Below are 16,950 nucleotides of genomic sequence, written 5' to 3'. Positions count from 1 at the left end.
CTTTGGGTTTACAATTAGCTGTTTGGCGCAAAGCCTGAATGAAACAATTACACTCATGCACTGGCACACACAGACACACATGCATGAATGCACACACACATTCATTCATTTTCTCCTCCTCTTTTTCTCACAATCAAAAAAACAAATCACTGCCCCCCATTTTTTTTGTTCATGTACACCAAGCTGACGTGATTTTTTATAATCGAATGTTAAATCGAAAAAAGGAATTCAGCTGAAGCTATAGCTTAATAACACCTACATACACACGCAAAAAACCTGGTTGAGCAACAAAAGATGAATTATGTGATCAATACTGTCACTCCCAGCTATACCAGACATCCATTAACTCAACAACAGTCTATATACGGCAAGATTCAATTATTCCTGTAATGTATTTTGAGCCTGTTCATTGTCTGGCTTGTTCTACCAAATCTACCAAATCATGTTTTATTGGATAATAATGGTTTGTTGTTTCACCGTAGGTTTTTTTTTCCTCTTGCATATAATTCATATTTCTTTCTTTATAGTAAAAAAAAACAAAAAATGTCCAGTCACAGACTGGCAACAGATTGGCACGGCACAGCGGAACTGCTGAGCTTCACAATGTGCTCAGAGCTATAATGCTCATGACAGAGTTAGAAGTATGACAGTAAAATTGCGAGAAACAGATTTAACGGCAATGTTCCTGTGCCGTAATTTAAGCCGATTTGGCTTCAGCCGTTCAGAACACAGAGACTTCCAAGTTCACACTTATCATGACTTTTAAAATGAGTCAGCAGAAAACGGTGACAGACAAATGGGGAAAGAAGAAATTAACATGTTTACATAGATACGCTGATGAAAACCCAAAAGTGAATGTCGAATTAACACATTAAGGCCATGAGAATTGCATAGGAGAGAGCTGATTTTAGTGGATAATTAGCAACCTGAATTACATAATCATTGCCAGAAATGCAATTACAATAATTATTTGTAAATTGGCCATAATTATGTGTCAATTGAGACACCTGACTGACAAAAATGTTCTCTTTCGTTCATCTCTTTGTCCTCTTCTGTGATATCCAGCAATACCCCTCTCGCCTGAATGCCCTCACCCACATACATTGCACTTGTTAAGCCTTCCCTCTCTTCACCCCCTGTTGAGTTTGTCCCAGACAGACTCAGCTCGCTCATATCTGCCTCTGGATTCAGCTGCAGAGCATAGCCGAGAACAGCCTGATAAGCTGCCATTGATTGGCTTCAGACTGGCTGGAAGGCTGAACACATTGTCGCCTTTTTTTTTTTCTTCTTCTTCCTTTTTCTCTTGCTTGACACACACACGCACACACTTGTTTTTATATAGTAGTGAGGACACTTCATAGACCCTAAAGTGCCTGTTCCTAACATAAACCTAATTCTAACCCTAAAACCAGGTCTTAACCCTGAAAAAGGAGATATGTTTGTAGGTTTTTAGTCAACATAAAGATATAAAAACATGTGCACAAACACAGAAACGTTTGCACAGTATTCATAGTGGGGACACTTCTCTACATAATATATCTCCTATCCCTGTACCTTAACCATCACAACAAGCCCTACTCTGCAAGCTCAGATATATTTGTTAATACTCTCTCTCCCAAAACAATGACTTCATTATTTTTCTTGCAGTCCTTGTTCGGGAGTTGCACCTTGTTCTTGACGCATCATCTGGACAGAAACTTTTCTTGTGTGGTGTCTGACAAACACAAGACTTCTCAGGAGTTCTGCACTTCTTGTGAAGTATGAAATGTCCTGGCCAGAACTAACTTTCTTCTTGTTCTTGCCACCTCGATAAAAAGAACACATTTCTCTGTTCTTACCCTAACCCTAAAACCATGTCTCAACCTTTAAAATGCCCTTTTACGGGCTGACCGACTGTGAGCACCAGTCAAGAATGTCCTCACTTTCCCCAAAATGTCCTCACTCCCTATGCTTTATAAGTTTTCTGGTCCTCACAAAGATACCCACACAAGAACACACATGCAAATCATTTCACTCTCTGCACTTGTCCCTGCATTTCCTTACTCCCTCAAAACGACAGCATCTGCTTCTCCCACGACTTTTCCCATCGCTATGGCAATCGCCACAGCAACAAGTTACCTTAGTGACTTTTTTGTTGTTGTTGTTTTGTTTGTCTTGCCCAGTTGCAACAGCTTCCTGTCGCTAATTTTCCAGGGCAGATTGAGGCCGATTGCTTGAGGCAATAATGCACATGAGCAATAAGGGAGACTGTTTCTCGCCTGCACTTTTGATTTACCACCACAATACATTTCATTACGAGTCAAAGTAATCACTTCAGGAAAATCCACCTCCTGATGAAAATCAGATTTTTGGCAGCGTGGCAGAACCTTCAGCAAACCGACAACCAGAGGAAACTAATTGGGGTTTCAATTAGAGCTTTAGTGTGGGAGACAGAAGCTCCTCTTTTCCCTAATTAAAACCTTCAACTGGCTAATTATTGGAGGAGATGGATGAACTAAAGTTGGAAATAGAGAATGAGGGAAGACTGACGAATGGATGGCAGATAATGTAAAAGTGATGGGCAGCTGAGATGGCTCAAAAGCACTTGGGAAATGGTGAAAGATAAGAATGTGGATGAAATGATAAAGTGGGGAGGGAGGCTGTAAAGGAGCATTGCAGATATTCAGGGAGCTGGAGAAGGGGGGAGGTAGAGAGGAGAATGAGGTGATAAAGTGAGGGGAGGCAATTTGCTGGGATCTCAAAGGAAGGGCAATGGGGGGTTGAAGAGGACACGAAGGAGAGAGATCACATGGCTCTAATGATCAGTCTGCAGGGTTCATTGTGTGTGTGTGTGTGTTTAGCGGGGTTGCCATGGTAATGTTTGCCTTCGTTAGTGAGGGCAAGTCAAGTAGGCAGCAGCAGGTGTCTGTGTTAGGGTGACCCTCCTACATACACATAGCTACATATGAATCAACCTGTAAACAGTCACATGATTGATTTTTCATTTGCCACTTCTTTATCCATCCGTCCTTTATCGATACTCTTTATATTTTGAGGGTCTTGGAGTGGTTGTCAGCCAGTCAGAGTCCTCCAATTAAAGGTAAAGCAAAGAGGTAGAAGAAAAATGAACGTGGGTTTGTTTTTATGTTGTTGTATGTCCTGATGTCTTTTTTTTGTCATGTTTTATTTGTGCTGCTGATTAATTTGGCCAGGTCTCTCTTGAGTTTTGGGGTGTTTTTCCCACCCTGACTTGCAACCTGGCATTCTTATTTGGCCACGGATCATGCCTCTTCATCCAAACCCACCTTGAAGTTCTCTCTCTGCTGCCCTTTTTTTTTGCAGTCCTGTAGTGAGAGCAGCCAGCAAAGCCTCCGTAGCCTACGTCTGTGTGTGCTCGTCACCCTTGTCTCTGGCAAAAAAACACAAAATCAAGCAAGCAAGGCAAATAAATGGTAAATGGTAAAAGACAGAAATAAGGCCAGGACATCATTGCATACAGGCAATATGTGGAAAGAATTCACTTTTAGTTATTATTTAAGGAAAATGACAAAAGCCATTTAATTGTTTGCATTTGTATATTTTCGTTTGCATTGATACAAACTTTTATTGTTCGAACTGTCAGAAAATGATGAGTGGTTTGACTTCAAACGGAACAGGCGACCATAAATCTTCTCCATGGCTGCTCAGTGGTAGATGCAGATTATCCTGCTGTGAGAACAGACTCAAGAAAGCTGACTCTCCCTCTTTGGGCTGAAAGATTTTGTTCTGCAAAGTTGCTGTATTGAAAATTAGGTTTCAAATCATGTAAATTCAGCAACATTATCTGCTTTGGGGTTTGTGTCCTCAATCAAAGCAGGTAGCTGTCACTGTTCGTCAGTGTTTACAATCATAAATGCACCATATCAAACCCCCTCTTGACAAACAAACAGAGAAGCAACACAGACACAGCTGATTCAGCCACAACCCTCACCTCTTTCTCTATGACCTGCAGCCTCACAGCAGGAGTCGGCTCTTTTTCTGTGATTCGTTACATCATCTTTTGGAATTTTAAATGAAGTGGCAGAGCTTTTCACAAAATATTTTTTTTTGTCGGGTCTTCTTTTCTGTATGACTGGGGCAAAAAGATTTGTAATTTCCTACTATGGTTTGTGCATGGAAACGACAAATCTTGTCGCCGCGTGCTACTATATTGTGGCTGGGGCTCTGTAATTGCGCTATCAGGACGGAAATGGACGCTTCTCAGACGTCTCAGCTACGTTAGCTTGCAAACCAAAGGCAGTAGCGCAGCACCAGGTACAGTTACTCATGAGTTACTGATAAAGCGATCTGAGGATTTTTATATCATTACAGTGCATGGGAGGAGTTATGCTAAATATGGCTCTGGTGTGTCATTAAGCCACATTTTTAAACACGCCTGCAACAGAACCCTGGAGAAATACTGTTTTTAGGCTTTATTCCAAAATTCTTTACTTCACAGTTGATCACTGTATTATATAAGCCACTATATGAGGAGAATATTTGCATTTGCACTTTAAAAGCTGACACATCACTTGCACCTTTACATTTTAATGGTGAATTTGCCAGGTACTGAGCAAGAGAAAGAGAAGAGTGCACTTTTTTTGTGTACCAGATGTTTAAGAGACAAACCTCAGAGTTGATGCTGTTACAGCAAAGTACCTGACAGCATGAGTTATTTGAAAATACATTATGTGATAATATATAATTACAAGCTGGCTGTGGTTCTACTGTACTCTTTGCAAGTGCAGCGTTGCAAGACCTGCACAAAAAACCCCAAACAAACTCATACAGTAGCTGCAGTTTTCTTTTTGTTCCATGTCTGTATGAGGAAACACAAATGAACACAGAAGTATGCCCTTTTGTTTGGCAGCCATATATCCTATTATTTTTGGCAGGCACCGAGTGGACTGACGAGTTACTCGCTCTGAACTGTTCCTGTCAGACCAGCCTTGTTATTTGTCTTAACAGACAAAACAAATTAGAAATTACTCTCCATGTTATTTTGCTGCCAGTTATAGCAAATATTACCAAGTGTTTTTTTTTCTCTCGCAGTAATCCCTACCATCAAAAACAACCTTTCATCATTCCGTATTAGCCTGTATATAATCATGTTAGACTGTGTGATATCTAATTTTCAGAGGAGACATGGAACAACAGTGAAATCTGGCTGGGGAGAACTGTGTGTATTAACGGCTAAGGTGTATCGCTACAATGCAATTAAAAAACCCTTAAAGACTCATAAACTGTCACATATTGCTGCCGCTGCACTTTTTCTATTCATGTACAGCATTCTAAGGTCCTCCAAAGAACTCTGCTGCTCTCTTGTTGACTACATGTTTATAAAAATACAGTATGTTTTCTTTGAAATAGTTTGTTTTTTTATTACAACTAACAACAAAGAATAGTTCTTCAACAGCAGAAGCCAAATCCACAGAAATTCTTCCCTCTGAACTAATACTGTTTTGATTTAATAGTGATAGCGCAGCAGAAACTCCATGTACGAGCAATAAGTTGAGTTTATAATCAGACTCAGCCTCATGTATATTCCGGGCTGCAGCCCCGGTATGTGACTGAGCTGCGGTGCCGCAAATAATGAACACAGCAGTTTGTCAAAGTCTGAAGTTTTGTTTTGAGGCTCAACACAAGACGACTGCTGCGAGTAAAGTAATTATTTCTCAGAGATGAGTGCGTCTGACAGTGTTTGTAATTGTGTCTCCTCTCCTGCGACTCTGAGCTCGTGTGAATGCGCGCGTGCATTCTGCTTTGTAATCGCAGCGTGCTGTAAAGCGATCGTTCAGGATGTTTGCAGTGTGACACATTGTCATCACTGACTTTGCTGCGTGCTATGCCTTTACCCTGGACCTGTGCGAGACCCAGACACTCCTTCAGGGACAGAGGGAAAGTGTAGAATATCTTAAGAATATATTTCTCTCTTTCTCTTGCCATTAAATGGAAACTAACGTTTTGAAGTGCCAAAAAGAGACCAAAGTCCATTGAGAAAATCAGCGAATTTACATCACGGCACACCCGAGTTTTTGATCCAGTGATGCCTCCATCACTAAGTTTGTGACATTTCACTGTTTGAAATGTTTCATATACATGCCATGGGCTAAAAACGCAGCTTTAAGTTTACAAACTTAAGTTTCCAGTTGTTAAGAGGCTTTGTAATTAGGCTATTTTATTTAATTGGGTTTGTTTTCCTGATGACTGAATTGTAACAGCTCAGATGTTTTGTCCAGGTCTCCCCTCGTGAAAGACTTTTCAATCTCGAGGGACTTCCTAGTTAAATAAAGTTTGAATGCAATGAAAAATCAACATAATGGGCCCAAAGTGATCAAACGTTTTTCTGCACTCGGCTGTCTTTAATTTTTAAGAGGCTTTCCAGAATCGTTCTCCTTTTGTCCGGGATACTTAATGTGCAGCCAAGAGAGCCATTGACATAAAACCTGGAGATATTGGGAGAGTTTCTTCTCTGATGTCTTAATCTCGAGTTGGACAGCCTAATTGGAGCTAAGCCCAAACAAAGCTCTCACAGTGCCTGTACCATCTGAGCTCAACAAGAGTAATCTGCAGAAGAAAAGTTTAAGATCGTTAGTTTTAGAATTTATCCCAGTAGAAATGGCAATAGCTATTTACATAATTAAAATGTCTTTTTGTTTTTCTCCATGATAAGAATCCATCACATATTGTTTAAATAGTCTGATCGTGCATCTGCGCTTTGCTAAATTCATTACAGTCTGCTGAAAGATTGCATAAGTACTTTTTACTGCTGGCCTTCAGTCATTTGCAGCTAAATTCAAACATGGTTTTGTGCCTCGCTGAAGGACTGGAGCTCATTTAACTGCCCTGAACTGAAGTATGCAAATGAGCATGCGATAACTAATGCAAGGGACGCTGTGCAAAGTGTTTCGTCGGATGTCATGAATCGGTAACATATATAAACATTAGTAAAAGCAATGCAAGCTACAGCTACATAAATAAATCCCAATACATCACTGCAGGACTTTTTAAAGTCAAACTAAAGGTCTGTATATAGTATAAAAAATGTATGTAATGCAGTTTGTTTCCTTATAACAAATAGAAAACACAACAGCAGCCTTTTCCCCCTTTATTTTAGTGAGGAAAATGAGGCAGGGAAAACACAATTGGAGCCAGAACTTCCATTTTGTTTTATTACTATATTATATTTTTGCCATTGTATCATATTGGAATAAACTAATAATGATAAAAAAAAGAATTGGAACCTCCAAATAAATATTACACGTAGATCGTTGCACTTTATTCGGATTCTTCTTTCTTTAAAAGCTCAAGTTCTGATATGCTGACCCGCACTTCAGACATGGCCCCTGAAGGAAGAGCAGGTGAGAGGGAAAAAAGACTTTGGAAGTGAAATTGATACTCATCAGTTGCAGAGCTTTAACAAAGTAGCAGCTCAAAGCACCGGGGTGGAAAGTGACAGCAGGTAAAGAAGGGCCACTTTTTTTATTGCACTCGAAGCCGATTCTTCTGTCTGTGTGGATGCACACAAGTGAGCTGACCTGCAGATGTAAAAAAGTGAACACATAAATGTGTATCTGAGAGATGTGTGTGTGTGTGTGTGTGTGTGTGTTTGGGTTATGGAGAAGGTCCTTTGCTTCACTGCTTCCACTCACACACATGCACATGGATCCATGCACTCATGTGGATGGTGATGTGACGATCCTTCGTTGAGCATGTCTCAAGCTCAGCCAAGCGTCCACTTTCCACTTCTTCTAGTGACCTAGAAATGAATGACAAGGTACACAGACGCTGAAATAGCCCACTCCTCCCTATAATGTTCACGGACATCAAGCCTAGTGTCTACAGTATATGTGTAAAAACATCCATCCATTTTCTACCGCTTTATCCTCCACGTGAGGTTACTGAAATCATCAATTCAGTACTTGGAGCATGAATGCTTGAAGGTCTAAACTTTGTGTTCCCTGAAGAATGAAACAGATGTGTAAGCATGTTTGTGATCTTGTACTTGTACCGTACCCCAGCCACCAAAGGGATTCTTTTATATCCTCTTTGTGTGCCTGAATGTCTTCTTCTACATGGGGTTATCCAGGAGTTTGTTGATGAGACAACGTGATAAGACGACCAATGACAACCAAAAAAAAGCCTAACAGTGAGAGAAAGGTGACCGGTCATTGGAGTGCAAAGCTAGCAACTTTTTACCGAATGTCAGCAAAACTGTGGATCGGCTTGTTGATTTTGGGACTGAGCAACAGAGCAGGAAGAAACTGACATGTTTGGATATGCTCTGTGCACACAGACATATCGTGCTGCTGTGGACAGCATCCTCAGACAGGGCGTGTTCTGCTCAACTCTGTCAACCGCATGTCTTCTATGATGCAGTAACCTGAATTCACTTCTTGACTCGACTGAAAAGTCCAGTTAATGCTTACTTTTGGATTTACTTTCGTCTTTTAGTAATACTTTCCAAAGCTAAGACACACGTTCATGTTTATATTACTGTAGTGGCAACACTTAATTCCAATGTTGTTAGCTGTAGGCAGGTTCCAATGGGTTTGACTGTTTCAATTCGTCAATCAACTACGCGAGGAAGTCATGTAAAGGATTTGCACATGTATTTCCATCCACATATATCCAAGCCTCTCGAATATAAATATTCCCTCGATGTTCCAGGTAGTGAATGACAAGATTTATAGATTTAACAGCAAGGACACGTCAACCGAGGCAGATTCTATCATTCTATCAAGGGTACCCTTTATCTAATAAACTAGAGGTTTTAATAACATCAAAGGTGCACAATACCACAATCCTTATAAGAATATTTACTCAAGGCCAATGGTTAACTACTTAAACTATTCACTGGAACAATTAATCCTGCATTAATCATTTAAAATAAATTAACTCAATATTGACTCCCACAACTTCCATGCACATGCACACAATTTACATACATTGACATTTTTTTTTAGCATGTCAGTAAGGAACTTGGTCTTTCTACTCAAACCAAGCTGTATTTTACTGTACTTTACTATACTATACTATACATCTACTTTTACCATCTACCTCTGAAACCATGCACTTGTACAGGAAATAGTGAATTTAAACCTGCTTTTGTCAGTTACTTGAATATCCTTAAGTGGCATGAGATGAGCCTTCCCTTTTGTGTGGAACGGTCTCCATGGCAATGGGAGTAATCAGTAAAAGTAGGTGGTTGTACAAACAAAGCTACTGTGATTATGACTCATCTGTACCATTTTGCATTAATGGTTTTAGCCAAGGTTTTTGCTTCCTCTTGTTTCATGTTTTTTGTGTGCTCCAGTAATGATGTGACCTTTCAATCCAAGTTATTGATGTAGAAAATGCTCACAAGAAGTTCCAGAACCACTTGAGGACATCAAACCTGCAGTACATTAAAAGTCAGCAAAGTTAAGTAGGGACTGCGTTACCCTTTGAAGTCTGTCTTTTCAGCTTAAAAGGACGAGATTTCTTTTTCCTGTACAAAGAAAACAATCAAAAGACATGGTATGCAGAGCGACACAACTCGCCCTCACTTTCTAACTTGAATCCGAGCGACATGTTGGCTCACAGAGCCTGGTAATAGGCAGGAGATGAGGTTTCAACCCACTGAGTCACATCTCAACTCTTTCTGTCTTATATGTAAACATAATCACTGGCAGTTCTCTTTTTGTGTGTTCTCATCTGTGTTAGGCGCTGCTGTTGCTGCTTTGCACACTAAACACTGATGTTTTTTGATTTGTTTTGTTTCATATGCATTCTAGATACTTGTGCACTGTGATGTGTGGTGCATTTTATTTTAGAAAGAAATGCAATTATGGATCACATACATAGACAAATGAAGCGTGTGATTGTCTAAATAACGTCGATCAACTCGAGTGCAAGTCATTGAAATGAAAGGCGGTTCTGTATTTATTGATATTATATTATAATATCAATAAATACAGATTTTATACAGATTTAATACAGATATTATGAGCTGTCAAAGTGAAAATACCCCAAAAGATTCATTTGGTGGTGGCTCAATGGTAGAGCCAGTTAAAGTCAGTGGGTATAAAAGTTGTTTGATAGAAATGAGATATATGGAATGGTGAATACAGCAGTGGAGACTAGAAAAGCATTATATAAAGAGCAGAGATGTCCTGAATTCCCTCTCCCAGGCCACTTTGTCCAGCTCTTCTGGGGGAAATCCTGAGGTGTTCCCAGGTCGGCCGGGTGACATAGTCTCTCCAGCGAGTCCTGGGTCTTCCCCATGGCCTCCTCCTTGTGGTACGTGCCTTCAACACCTCACCAGGGAGGTGTCCAGGAAGCCTCATCGGGCTCCTCACGATGCGGAGGAAACTATGGGCCCTAATCCAAGCCACTCCCAGATAATCAAGCTTCTCACCCATCTGTAAGGGAGAACCCAGACACCCTGCGGAGAAAAACCCATTTCGGCATGAGTCCCGTTACTTACAGGAGTTCGCAACCTGGTCAGAATAAGGGCCTTTCTTGATGGAGTTTGCATGTTCTCCCTGTGTGTGCATGAGTTCTACGGCTTCCTCCCACAGTCCAAAGATATGCAATATGGGGATTAGGTAACTTGGACACTCTATGTATGTGGCCCTGTGATGGATTGGCGAACTGTCCAGGGTGTACCTCGCCTATCGCCCTATGTCAGTTGAGATTGGCACGGATCCCTCTGCGACCCTCATGTGAAGGATAGAGCAGTAGAAGATCGATGGATTGATGGATGGAAATGAATCACTTCAGCGTGGTAATCTGAACGTAGCCTTAGAGATCTGGAGGAGGCTCAGTGTAGAACCACTGACAGGGATGATTCCGGGGTCCCTCACCTGTAGAGATATCCCATGCACACTGAACTTCGCTGAGCCATCAATCACTGCTAGATTTATACATCCCATCAGGCCTGGAAAATGCTTAAGATCCTCCAGTAGGACACTGAGGACATGACATGTGTAAAGGAAGCGTTGACCCCCATATGCTCTGAGAAAACGGATGGATGGATAAATGCTAAATGGCCTGAATTAATATGGCACTTTTCCAGTTCTAATGACCACTCAGAGCGCCTCACACTACAAAGCACGTTCAAACAGTTTCCCATCGCTCATCATTCAGCATCAGCCATCAAAAGGAAATCATCATTCAGCTCATCTAGATGAGGAAATGTGATTTTTAGGCTCAAGGACACTTGGTTCAGGCAAGTGCACGACTCTCTCTCGAACCTCCTAAGACTCAGTGTCTATGTTTAAAACACAGATTGACAGCAGTGTAGTTGTTGCTGCAGTTACCGCTTCAGTATTGTCTTTTTTTCCATCAACCATATGCTCGTTTTTTATTTTCCAAAGCAATTTTCTTGCACCTGCCAGATAAATTGTGCACATGAGTCCCGTGGTGAGCTGTCAACCAGCAGTTGGTTCTGTGCTGCATTTACACAAGACCAAAATCTGTAATGACTCTTTCAGAAACAGTACTTAAATTAAGCATTGGCCGCTGCGCACAACTCAGCATCTCATCTCCCGACTTAATCCCATTCTATGTTCTGTTCAGAAATTGAAATATTTATCTTGTCTCTTCCACAACGCTGAACAGGACTTGTGTTGCTAAATTATGTATTTATTCAACACAAGTGGTCGCATTTGAATTTTATTTTTTTTCACTTGACCAGCAGGATCGCAACTGCTGCCATTAAAATGTATGAGAGGGCCAGACTAGTGCTCAGAGAAGATGAGAGATGAATGGATGGAAGGGCAGGAGACAGAGAGGTAGAGACAGAAGAGGAAAAATAAATGGAGAGGGTGGGTTTTTACCGAGCAGTTCCCTGAGAACCATCTCGATATATCTTTGCGCAATCTTTAAAACGAAAAAATCCCACTTGGCAAGCAGTGGGACGTAACAGTGTCTCTTAAACTGCAGCTCTTAATGTGTCCATGTCTGACCACTTCTGCTGCATATTTCTATGATTGCATGTTTATATTGTACTGCATAGACAAGTACTGAAACTGTACTATATAAGTACTCTACTGTACATATTCGCTGAGACAAGCATTTCAGCAAAGAGCAGAATTCATCTGTTTCCCCCTGTCTTATAGCATCATGTTAAAAAGTAAATCACTATGAGTTATCAAAAATATAAGCTTGTACATCAGAAGCAGCAATACCCAAACTTAAGAAAATCCTGAATAACTCCTTGGATCATATCTTAGACCCCAAGAAGATTCGATAAAAAATCTGTCCTTTAGTTTTGCATATTATCAGGCGTTTACCTGTGGTTTGATACAACTTGTTTTATAAACACTTCATGTGTGTTTGTGTGACACATTTTACATTTGCAACTTTTTGAATCATCCAAGTTTGGCAAGATGGTGAATAACACAATATTAGATGTACACTTTTAGACTTCTTGCTATATCTGGACACCCCTAACTCTAAGGAATATCTAAAATTGGCCATTAGCTGCAAGTATTGCAATATCTTGGTCTTGATCTATTTTTGAAAGGCAAAAGTCACAAAGATGGTAATTAGCAGTCTGGTTAGCTTGCAACTATTTTTAATGCACTGCCAGCAAAAGTCTAGCCAGATTGCTTGGCTGGGACTTCCTGTTTTAAATGAAAGCCCAATTGGACTTGAAAAAGCAGAAAAGGTGGATATGCATCACAACAAACCTAAAAAAAAGGGAAGAAAATCTGCAACCTTGGCTTCCCAATTTGATTTTCAGCAACTGATGCTGACAAGACATTTTTGTTCTCTCTTTTTACCCCCAGGAAGCAAATCAACATTTCTCTTTGACAGACAAATAAAATGTCCATCAAACATTTTATGTGACACAGCTGTCAGTATAATAGAGCAGTGCAGTATGCTGCTTTATACTGATGTGTGTATTTATATAACCAGGGCCTAGTTTAGGGCCTCCAGACCTAAAAATAGCAACACAATAAATACGATAAAAAAGTTCAAAAGTGACAAAACTGGATCAGAACTTCTCAGTGTTTGATCATGAAAAGGCCACATCCTTCAATATCAGGGTTAGGCTTTTGAAGACGATTGTGAAAGAACAAAAGGACTAACAGCCACAATTCACTGAGGCGCACAGCTGGAGCTGCAGACGCTTTGGCGAATATGTTGTTGATTGAGCATGAGCGAGCGCTCACGCAGGAGGCCAACGGTTTTTGAGGAAATTAACAGAATGAGTGGCACATCGCCTGTCAGCTTCTTCTAGGACGACACATTTTTCTGAAGACCCCCTCTTACCTTCTTGGTAACTACTTCCTACCAATAACCATGTAACGACCTAAAACTCTGTTGGTGCTAAACATTTCGGGGACCACAAGACCAAATAATCTGACCCTATAAATAAAAAAAGAAACTAGGTCCCCGCAGCATGGATAATATCCACACTTGTGCACACATGTGCCGGGCTTTTGTGTTTGACAGGAGAAAAGAGACAGGGGAGACAACTGATAAATGTGGCACATTTCAAAGCCAACACTTCCTCACCAACAGACGTTTTATAATTAGACTTCTTTTTTCTCTCTCTCTCTGTCTGAGAGATAAATGACAGATCGCGGGTGGATTTTGTTCACAGCACAAAATGAGCGGATGACTCGACGTTAATGGGGCTAAAAATGTACGTAAATGTATAACTCAAGTATAAAGTTTTACTTCCGCAATGTTTTTTTTTTGTTCCTTAGCAGGATTATGGAAAAAGTACTTGACAGAGTTATACTAAACTTTGTCGACGGATGGGGTTTGGGCTGTGGAAACTCATTAAATTTTGGTGTGGATCCAGAACAAGGGTGCTTCTAGGAATTGGCCGGATAACAAGGCTTATTTTTTTGTGCCTTAAATTAAACTATAAAGGTTATAAATTAAGCTATGAGGCATCATTTAAGGGAGCTGTTGGGCCTTGGCGGATGTATGCTTCCTTTTGCCTGCCATTGTGGAAACATGTAGGCGTCTGCTCAGTGTTCCAGAACGACGTTAATTCTGTCACTGGGAGGTATAAACAGTTCTGTTCTGCGGCCTCAATGCACACACATCGGCCACTGTCGTCAATGCTGTACAACACTTTGGATGTGACAGACAAAGAAGTGAAAGAGAGCGAGAGAGACGGATGTGTAGGATGTGTTTGGAAGAACGGCACAGAGTGATACATTGCGGATGAATATTTTACAGAATTCCCGTTTTGTGAAGAGGAAGAGAAATTACAGCGGTAGTAGGAGGATCTTACGGAAATCAGATCACAAGGACATTCTTTGAGACTTTTTTTGCAAAGATGGAACGTATTTCAAAGGAAGACAAAAACAACCTTTTATTACAGAACTGTAGTAAAGCCAATGTGGAGATTAGATGGAGTACAATGCAAGTTGAGCTTGTTGTATCCTGGGGGTCATTTTGACTTAAAATCTTCCTTTATTTGGTTGTTTTTGTTCACGCCATGTCTCTCCACAACCACAAAAAATGCTAACCTTCGTTTTGAAAAGTCAATCTTCTTAAAATATGAGGCAATTATTAGAGTTGAGAGATTTATAAGGACCTTTTCAACTCTACTGCATTGTTTTTTTTAAACCTAAATCTTCCCAATAAACATTGACTAATTGTATCCATAGCAACAACCCTTTGGCATGGTGACAATAGACTATCTTTTTGCCTTGGAAAGAATGGGGGAGTTATTGGAATTATGGAGAGTTTCTTTCAGTCGTGCCAAACAATGAAAGATAAATATGGTGCCACTAAAACCCTCGATTTTCCTTTAGCTTACGCTCGACACACCCGCACGCAAATTCTATAAATGACCCTAATTCACACAAAAATCCACACTACACTCATTGTACATTTAAGATTTTAATATACAGTTTTCAAGATAAAGTTCTTTGATAAACAAAGGGACAGTTTTGGCTATTATAAAAAGCTATTTAGAAACCAGTGACGAGACACAACAGTGGCCGTGTGCTTACATTTTCAGCAAGTTTTTCCGGTACAGACACATTTTTGCTCAGAGTGAAGAGGAAGGATACTCACAAGGTTCTGAATAAATGTCTCACTGACTGATTTACAAGAATCACTTCATCAATAGTTTGAACCACGTTACGACACACTGAGCCATTTAGAATGATCTACACTCCCCGAAGTATGTGGAAAAAAAAGATGAAAAGGTCAAAGGTCAGTTTACATGAGTCCGATAAAAAAAACGGGAAGAAAAACGCTTTTTGTACAGGAACATAAAGTAATATTTGTGGACAGGTTTACACACGGGCCCCTGACAGTGATACAAATAGAAAGAGTTGTCAAACAGGCTGAAGGGCATAGTGTTGCATCGGTTGTTTCTTGCTCATTTCCTCCGAAGAGCTGCAGGCAGTGGCAGCATTTCCAACCAAGTCTCTTGAAGCTCATAAACAGGAGTTTATTAGAGGTGGCTGCTGCTGCTCCAAGCTAGGACAAGGTTTCTCTCTAAATTGCATGTATACACTTTTTTTTTTTGACTGGCCCTTTGTGGAGTCAAAGCTTTGATGTGGTGATGTTGTATTTTCCCTGGACTGATTGAGCCAGTGGTGTAGTCTACATGATACGTAATCAACAAAAGGGCCAGGATTTCTTTATAACCCCTTATCAACACCATACTTTGACAGAAGTTGCACTGAAACTATTAAATAAAGGTGGGGACATTGGTCATTTTCAAACTAGTTAAATACAATACAATTCATCATGTGCGCTCATTGGGTGGAATAGGAATAGTGGTTATTGTTGTTGCCTTGCAGCAAAAAGACCCGGCTTCACGACCTCTTCTGAACAAGGTCCTTTCTCTATGGAGTTTGCACCCCCCCCCCCCCCCCCCCCGTTTGTCTAAATTGGCCATAGGCGTTTGTCTGTGTGTGCGCAACCTGCGACCCTCATGTGGAGGATAAAGGGTTAGACAATGAATGAAATAATGTGCATTCATGCCACTTTGAGAGTGTGTGTAGCTGTTGGACTTGACATGCAGAACCAAGGTGAAATGAAAACAGAAGCGAGCAACTCTTTTGTTCAACAGCCTGGATCGGAATCTGCAGCCACTTTAGAGGACAATGAGTCAGCAGAAAATAATAAAAAAAACAAGATGTTAGCTGGATTCTAACATTACCGGTCACTGAAAGTTTCAGACAAGTCAGCAGAAGTTGTGTAATTAATCTTCTTTTTTTATTTATTTTTTATTTTTTTGCTCTTTTGTACTGAAGAGCAGCACATCCAGTGGGGGTGACAACACACTCACTACAGTAGACCACACTATTCCAATGGATAGAGCTGAGGGCAAACAGACCTTCATGCTGAGAGACACCCAGAGATAGTGCACTCCTACCACAAGAGCACCAGAGACAGACACAGAGAAGGTGTTTGGCAGTGTAGAATCATACGTTAAGATCCCAATATACAGTATACCAATGAACATCACACCTGGGTCATCACAGGGTTCACCGCTATGTATAAACATTTCAACAAATCACTTTTTTTTTTCCTGTAGTACACCTGTTGATATCAAATGTGTGGTCTTTTTGAAGTGATACTGTGGTTTTAATCTTGTTTTGACCCAGGTCTGATTAGTAGGATTAAGAAAACAGATTTACAGTACAATACACTTGTAAATTTATACACTGTGAAAAACATTTCATTGGTTCTCCTTAAAAACGCAGGTAATTAAACTAGCTATAGCTAGTAGCCAGTCGGCTAATGACGCTAATATTAGCAGTCTCAGAGAGAGATGCTTTAATCTTTACCCCTGACTCATTGAAAGCTATTTCTTTTCAAAGGGGTTTTAAATGTGGACTAGAGGCCTAGTCTGGTTTGTTTGGTAGATACTAAGTCGTTAGCTACACATGCTAACGATGACAGTTTATGTGCTCGACTTTGGAACAGATTAGCGCACTGATTAATCCTACGCGCATATGAAATTAAGTTTTTGGTTTG

This window comes from Microchirus variegatus (genome assembly GCF_963457635.1).
Source record: "Microchirus variegatus genome assembly, chromosome: 20".
NCBI classification, from domain to species: domain Eukaryota; kingdom Metazoa; phylum Chordata; class Actinopteri; order Pleuronectiformes; family Soleidae; genus Microchirus; species Microchirus variegatus.
Note: the sequence above shows the minus strand (reverse complement) of the source record.